Here is a 7405-nt window from a genome sequence, read left to right as displayed (position 1 = left end):
TTTGGAGAGTGTCTCATGCTTGCTTGTTTCATGGAAGGAAATGGACCCAGGGGTGAGTCAGAGCAGACCCGGGGTGGAAAGCTCTGCCCACTCTTGGGATTCTTAGGGGTCCAGGGTACTGCCCTGGGCAGGCGGGGCAAGATAAAGATACCTGGATTCCCCAGGGCAGCAGTGGCTACCTGGCCCAGGTCATCAGGTGGGCTGATCGTGGGTCAGGATGGCTGCACAGGGGACCAGTAGGAAGGGGCAAGCGTACCCTTGTCCTGGGCGAGGGTGGGACCGCCACCCTCTGGGCTCTCGGATATTCCTCAAGGTTTCGGTTCCTCCTCACTATTTCTTAACTGCGATTTCGTAATAATTATAACCGCACGGAGCCCCCGAGCGGGCTTGTTCCGAGCCCCGGCAGCTGTGATTACATTGCAGCCACTGATTTCCAAGAAACCTCACGAGGGAATTCGTTAGAGCCGCAGTGGAAGCGGGCGCCGGGCACCGCCTCCCTGCATGGCCTGGCGCAGGGGGAGCGCCTGCCTGGCCTGGCGAGAGGAGGGGCCAGGGCTGGCCTGTCGCCCTGGCCTGGCCGGCCCAGGCTGCCTGGGGAATGGTGCATGCAGGGCGTTGGTTCACATGGTGGGCCAGGTTAGCCCGTGGGCAGCTGGCCGGCCTGTGTCCACCTGGCTGCCCTTCCCTCTGGGTTTTTCCAGTGGCCTGGGAGCCTGGCGGGTCCCACGGTGGCCCTCCCGGTTCTGAGTTTGGTTTGGTCTTTCTCCTTGGGAACTCATCCCCACGTCTCTCCTCAGTTCCAAAATGTCTGAAGTTCACTTCATACGAACAGTTTCTTCTCCCCGAGACTAGGGGACATCCTTGACCCTAGGCTGCTGTGTTTCTGGATCGGCTTCTTCCTCCGGCCCCCTGTCTCCTTGGGGGTGTGTGGCTGGTGGTCCCCCGGCGGCTGGAGGGGCAGTGGGCAGGCCCCTGCCCCGGTTTGTGTGAAGGGGGCCTTCCTGGGACCACGGTCAGGGCTGCTTGTGATGGAGACAGACCAGCAGCTCCTCTGGTGCTGTCGTCACGGTGATGGACAGCACAGGTGTGGTTCTCTGCTGCTGCTGCTGCTGCTAAGTCGCGTCAGTCGTGTCCGACTCTGTGCGACCCCGTAGATGGCAGCCCACCAGGCTCCCCCGTCCCTGGGATTCTCCAGGCAAGAACACTGGAGTGGGTTGCCATTTCCTTCTCCAGTGCATGAAAGTGAAAAGTGAAAGTGAAGTCACTTAGTCGTGTCCGACTCTCCGCGACCCCATGGACTGCAGCCCACCAGGCTCCTCCGTCCATGGGATTTTCCAGGCAAGAGTACTGGAGTGGGGTGCCATCGCTTATTAAATGTAAAGTCATCTTAACACTCATGCTGGGAACTGGTCTGTTTCTCTCACTCACTGGCTTGGCGGGTCCCAGGTGGTGCTGGCCTGAGTCTGTGCCACCCATAGGCCACCAGCTCAGACAGCGAGCTGGGGTCCTTTCCCTAGCCCTTCCTGCCTGGGGTATTGATGTTCACCCCCTACCAGGTGTCTGGAGAGGAGATTCTCCTCCCTGCCCCCGCCACCTACGGCACCTCCCAAAATAAGATGAGAGGGTGCCAGTATCCTTTGTTGGCTGACTGCATGCAGTCTGGGCTGAGCACTTCTGTGCTGTCTGGCATTAACAGCACTTCCCTGGTAACTCAGGCGGTAAAGAGTCTGCCCACAATGCGGGAGACCCAGGTTCAGTCCCCGGGTTGGGAAGATCCCCTGGAGAAGGGAATAGCAACCCACTCTGGTATTCTTGCCTAGAGAATTCCACGGACAGGGGAGCTGTGGTTGGCTATGGTCCATGGGGGTCATGAAGAATTGGATACGACTCTGCAACTAATACTTTCACTAAGATCCCAGTCAGTGGGGTGACCCATGGGCCCCTGTAAAGAGCCTACAAGGCTGGAGACAGAGGCGACAAGGGGCGGACCTGGGGTCCCACGGTCACGGGCTGGGTCCTGCCTCCAGGCTGTGCTTAGACATAGTCATGGACCGAGGAATCAGGGAGTCAGGCTCTCCCAAGGGTCCTGGGCTGCTGTGGGCCTGCAGACCCTGCCCACCTGCCTCAGGCCCCTTGCAGAGAGAGCGTCCTCTGCCTCGAAGCTGAGGGGCAGCCCCCCAGCCGATGCCGCCGGGCTGGGCCTCCGGGGCTCGGGTCCCCGCTGCAGCTCACATTTGGCAATTTGACAGGTGGGCCTCCCTCCTGCCCCCCTTGGCCCCTGCATGTGCCAGGTCCCCCTTGCCTAGCCCGGGAGGCTCGGACACACACTTGAGTAGTTTTCAGGTTCTGTGCCCTAAATTAATATAGCGTGCACTTTGTTTTAAAAAGCCATGATTGAAGCCAAATTAACGTATTTACCTTCAGTGCTCCCAGGGGAAGCGTGAGAGAATTGCAGAGGTGCAGTGGTGGCTTCTGTGTGTGGTGATGTGACGGCTGTTGGCGGGTGGCACTCGGCTCTCGGGACCTCCTGGGGCAGGCGGGCCTCGAGAGCGCTGGCCCCCAGCCTCCCCTGCCCCTCCCCCGACACATGCAGGGGCCTTGGGCGGGGGCGGGGCACTTCTCCCTGGAGCAGGCAGAGAAGACTGGGCAGTGGGCTGTGCTATGACCCCGAGGACTCATGACCCACTCACCCCACCCAGCTTGGCGGCTCTTTCCCCTGGCCTTTGCTCAGCCCCTGTGGGCAACACTCGGGCCTGAGCCTCGGCCTTCGGCCCAGGAGCGTTTTGTCCCGAGTCTTGTCTGTGGATGCAGAGGCCTCATGTCCACTCCCAAGATCCAGGGTTCAGGTCTCAGGCCAAGTGGGCAAGTTCCTTCCCTACTCAGAGCCACAGTTTCCCCATCTGTAAAATGGGGTGATGGTATTTCTCCTAACCTTGAATTCAAAGAGGACATAGGACCTGGGAATTTAGGCCGTTGAAACAAAGCCTGGGGTGGTTGAGGAAGTCTCTTGCACACACAGACACGTCTGCTTGTCTCGTGGAAACTGGGTACTGAGCTCAGAGGGCCTGAAGTTTGCTGGATTAGGGTTTGTGGGAGCCAGGGTCCTGGGGGGCCCCGGGCTGCCCCACTGCAGGGTGGGGGGTGCCTGGTCCGTGGGCCTGTGGACACATGATCTGCGGGCGGGCATTGCCCCCTCCCCAGCACTATATGTTTTAAAAGTTGTACATGGGTTTTTATATGCAGCGCTGAAAGCTTTATGAGCAAAAATGTTAATAGAGTGATTGTATTTATCTGATTTTCTCCTTTAAAAAGCACACCTTTGTGTAATGAGTACAAAGCAGTATTTAAGCTCCTCGTTCAGTTCTCAAACTGCTTCCGCTCATCTTGTATTACCGTTTATGTGGGTGTTTTACGCACACTTGGCCAGGCCACCTAAGAAAGCACACCTATCTCAAGTGCACGGCGTGATGTGTTTTTATGCAGCCAGCACACCTGTGTGACGAGGGTGACGGTGAAGCTTCAGCTCCCAGGCCCCGACCCAGACCTCGAACCTCTAGCGCTCGGATGAGCTTTGTTTGTCGTTCAGCTGCTAAGTCCTGTCTGATTCTTTGTGACCCATGGACTAAGCACTCTAGGCTCCTCTGTCATCCACTGTCTTCTGGAGTTTGCTCAGATTCATGTCCATTGAGTTGGTGATGCCATCCGACCATCTCATCCACTGCCACCCCCTTCTCCTCTCGCCTTCAATCTTTCCCAGCATCAGGGTCTTTTCCAAGGAGTCGGCTCTTTGCATCACATGACGAGAGAGCTCACTGTTCTTGAACCTCCTGTAGAGAGAGGGCTGGCTTCTGCTCAGCGTGAAGACTGAGACGTGTCCCTCGGGCACGAGTCTGGAGGGTTCCTGGGAGGTGATGTTGCAGGGGGCTCGTCCACAATTTCAGTATCTAATCTCCTGAGGGCCCGGTCTTTTTCGCTTCGGGGCTGTTATGGACACCCTCTGCTAGGGAGGTCCCAGGTGTGAGTGCTGGGTGAACACGTGGCGGGAAGGGGAGGTGCCCGGACGCAGGTGTTTGTAGCTGACCCCGCCCAGGACAGGTGCGCAGCGCTGCCTGGGTCTGTTTGCACCCCTGAGACAGGTGCCCTGCCCGCCTGCTGTGGTCTTCTCTTTGTGAGCCCCATTTAGGTCTTTGCCTCCCTCCCCCTTCCTGAGCCTCCCTTTCATTGATTGACTTAAAGAATTTTTAGATATTCTGAGCACACAGCCTCTGTGTTAAAAGCATTGCAAATACTTCCTCCCTGTGGCCTTTTCGCTCTCAACGGTGGACCTTTTGAATTCTCGATTTGAATGAAATACAGTTTATCAACAGATTCCCTTCTTTTTTAAGTGAGAGTGAAGTGTTCGTTGCTCAGTCGTGTCTGACTCTTTGCAACCCCGTGGACTATAGCCCGCCAGGCTCCTCTGTCCATGGAATTGTCCAGGCAAGAATACTGGAGTGGGTAGCCATTCCCTTCTCCAGAGGATATTCCCGACCCAAGGATCGAACCTGGGTCCCCTTAAGGCAGAGTAATATTTCTTCATGGTTTGAGCAGGAGAGCTTGCTCAAAGAGCATTTGAGGAACTGTGTGTATTTATAGTCCCTGAGGAAAGAGTATTGCACTCAGACTGTTCAGTTAGTTACACAATTGCTGAGGGTCCCCCAGACAAGGACTCCCGCCCCTTTGGGACTCTCTCTGCTCCTGGGCAGAGATCACCAGCTGTGTGTCTCTGGGGCACCACCTTGTTGAAGAGTTAGCACGTCCCAGGGTCTGGGATGCAGGCGGTGTGAGCTAGTAACCTGGCGGAGGGACCTCAGTCCCCTGGAGAATGAAACAAGCCTGGAGGCCTCGTCAGGCGGTCCCTCCTGTGACATGGAAAGGTCACAGTCACTCTTTACTGCATTTCCAAGCTTTTGACAATTGTTCAGCCCCCCTTTGTGATCATAATTTCCAAGTATAGTTTTTAGAAGTGGGTTTCGTGTTCTGATTCATAACACGCCGTGGTTAAGAGGAGCCGCAGAGCGGCTGGGCTCTGGGCAACCACTGAAGCTACTCGATTTCTCTGCGTTTCAGAAGGAAGCTCTGATCCATTTTCAGGAACCTCGCTCACTGCAGAGGTGGGTTTTTGTTCTTGTGATTGCCAGCACCCCCCCATCCTGGAGCTCGGGAGCCCATGCATTTTGCCAGTGTGGCCTTTGGGTTAGGCTCAGCCGCCCAGCTCCATCAGGGAGTGAGAGAGGCCAGATTCCCATGGAACCGCTGCCAGTAGCTACATTGCCATGAAAGGTAAAGGGACTCTGGAAAAGTATTTGTTTCTGAATTCTGAAGCCTCGGGGAGAGGGCACAGGGTGTCCAGAACGTTTTGTGTAGTCTGTAGAAGTGAATCTGCCGTGTGGAGGGCCCCAGCCGCATCGGGGCAGAAGAGGAGGGTTTTCTTCCCCAACATTCCCAGACCAGCCCCGCGTTAGATCTCACTCACTGCGGGTCTTGGTCAGCAGCCCGTCCCTTGTGGACCTCGTGGTGTCTGGAGACCTCCCGCTTCACTGGTGGGGTGATGGCTGTCTAAGGGCGAGCGGCGCAGGGTGCCTCCGTGGGAGATGACTGCGGGCAAGCATCATTTTGTGGACAACTCTCTTCTGGCCTGCAGCTTCCAGCGGGCAGAAGCTACCTGTGGATGAACGGAAGGGATCAGCTCCTCTCACGGGGCAGCCAGCAGGGTCAGCCTGGGGGCAGGGACACTGCATGGCCACTGAGCGGAACCGTAGTATGAGGCTTTGATCGCTGATTCCCTGAGTAAGAGCATAAGTGGACGGTGAGGACAGATACTGGTGTCAAGCTCCTGGAAGGGAGCGTGAGGATTCTGTTCCCGTAGGTGCACTGGTTGGGCCAAGCTGAGCCCGGGATGATCACTCTGGATTTGATGCCTCTTCTGTGCACTTCTTCCTGGGGATTGAGAATCACAGGGCATACCACGTCAAACATTTCCCGGTTCATCGGCTGAAAACATGCTTGTGATGGACTCTGGGAAACTGCAGATGTAAAATCTGACTTCATTTATTTCAGGGTCTGATTTGGGGGAAATGAAGTCAGTTTCGTTATCAGAAGAGACGTGGATATTTGATCAAGTGGGTCAAAGCATGGCTTTAACCTGGTTGCCTGTTAATCAAAAGGATGATACATTTAGAAAAATAATGTTAGAAATCAGTAACACCTTTATAAGGATCCCTAACTGCTTTGGGAGTGGAGATTGTTAATTTTAAAAAAATGTGGCTGGTGCAAAGTACTGGCAGTTACGCTGGGCGACTTGGACCAGCCGTCGGGGCGGCGGTGAAACCCCCTTCCCGGTCACCTCGTCTTGCAGGGTGGTGGACCCTAACACCAGCATCAGCTGCCGGCTTCACTCAACACCTAGGAATAAGCCCATCAAAGCCAAGCAAATCATGCCCAGATTTTAACATCTCATGGCTTCTTTTCAGGCTCATCCTGTCCAGGTATCATGTGTGTGTTAAGTCACTCAGTCGTGTCCGACTCTCTGCGACCCCATGGACAATAGCCCGCCAGGCTCCTTTGTCCATGGGATTTCCCAGGCAAGAATGCTGGAGGGTTGCCATTTCCTTCTCCAGGGGGTCTTCCTGACCCAGAGGTCAAACCCAGGTCTTCTGCCATCGCAGGCTGACTCTTTACCATCTGAGCCACCTGGGCATTATAAATGCAGGGAAATGTTATTCTCTGTGGATCTCCCACAGTGCTCCCTGTACTCATCTTTGTTTTTGTCTATCCCCTTTCACTTGCTGGAGCAACCAGACATTTCACTTTTGGGCAGAATGACACAGCCTTCAGTGTGCCCCCATCTTCTTGGCCACTGCAGTGCCTGCTAATGAGGTCACTCAGTCGTGTCCAACTCTTTGCAACCCCATGGACCGTAGCCTACCAGGCTCCTCTGTCCATGGGGTTTTTCAGGCAAGAGTCCTGGAGTGAGTGAGGGGATCTTCCCAACCCAGGGATCGAACCTGGGTCTCCTGCATTGCAGGCAGACGCTTTACCATCTGAGCCACCAAGGAAGTGCCTGCTAGTAGCCCCCTTTAAAAAAAAAAAAAAGTTTAATTATTTACTTATTTGACTGCCCTGGGTCTTAATTGCTGCATGCAAACTCTTAGGTGTGGCATATGGGCTCTAGTTCCCTGACCAGGGATGGAGCCCAGGCCCCCTGCGTTGGGAGCACGGAGTCTTAGCCATTGGACCACCAGGGAAGTCCCAAGTTGCACCTTTTAACTCTCTTCTTGATGGAGAGGACTGCAGGTGACGGGAGGGACATGACGGGGACCTGTGTGTCTTGCAGAAACGTCTTAGCACGTTGGGCAAACCCAGA

The 7405-nt window shown here is 55.5% G+C and overlaps 1 non-coding gene across 1 annotated transcript; it reads right to left on the bottom strand.

Annotated features, from left to right (window-relative positions):
• Nucleotides 1–7025: 7025 nt before the first annotated feature.
• On the bottom strand, nt 7026–7097 carry TRNAC-GCA. The gene has a single exon. It is a non-coding gene; the product is annotated as a tRNA-Cys (tRNA).
• Nucleotides 7098–7405: the final 308 nt, after the last annotated feature.

The sequence above is a fragment of the Oryx dammah genome, unplaced genomic scaffold, assembly GCF_014754425.2.
Source record: "Oryx dammah isolate SB20612 unplaced genomic scaffold, SCBI_Odam_1.1 HiC_scaffold_25, whole genome shotgun sequence".
NCBI classification, from domain to species: Eukaryota; Metazoa; Chordata; class Mammalia; order Artiodactyla; family Bovidae; genus Oryx; species Oryx dammah.
The sequence above is the reverse complement of the archived record's forward strand: the minus strand, read 5'-3'. Positions and strand labels throughout refer to the sequence as shown.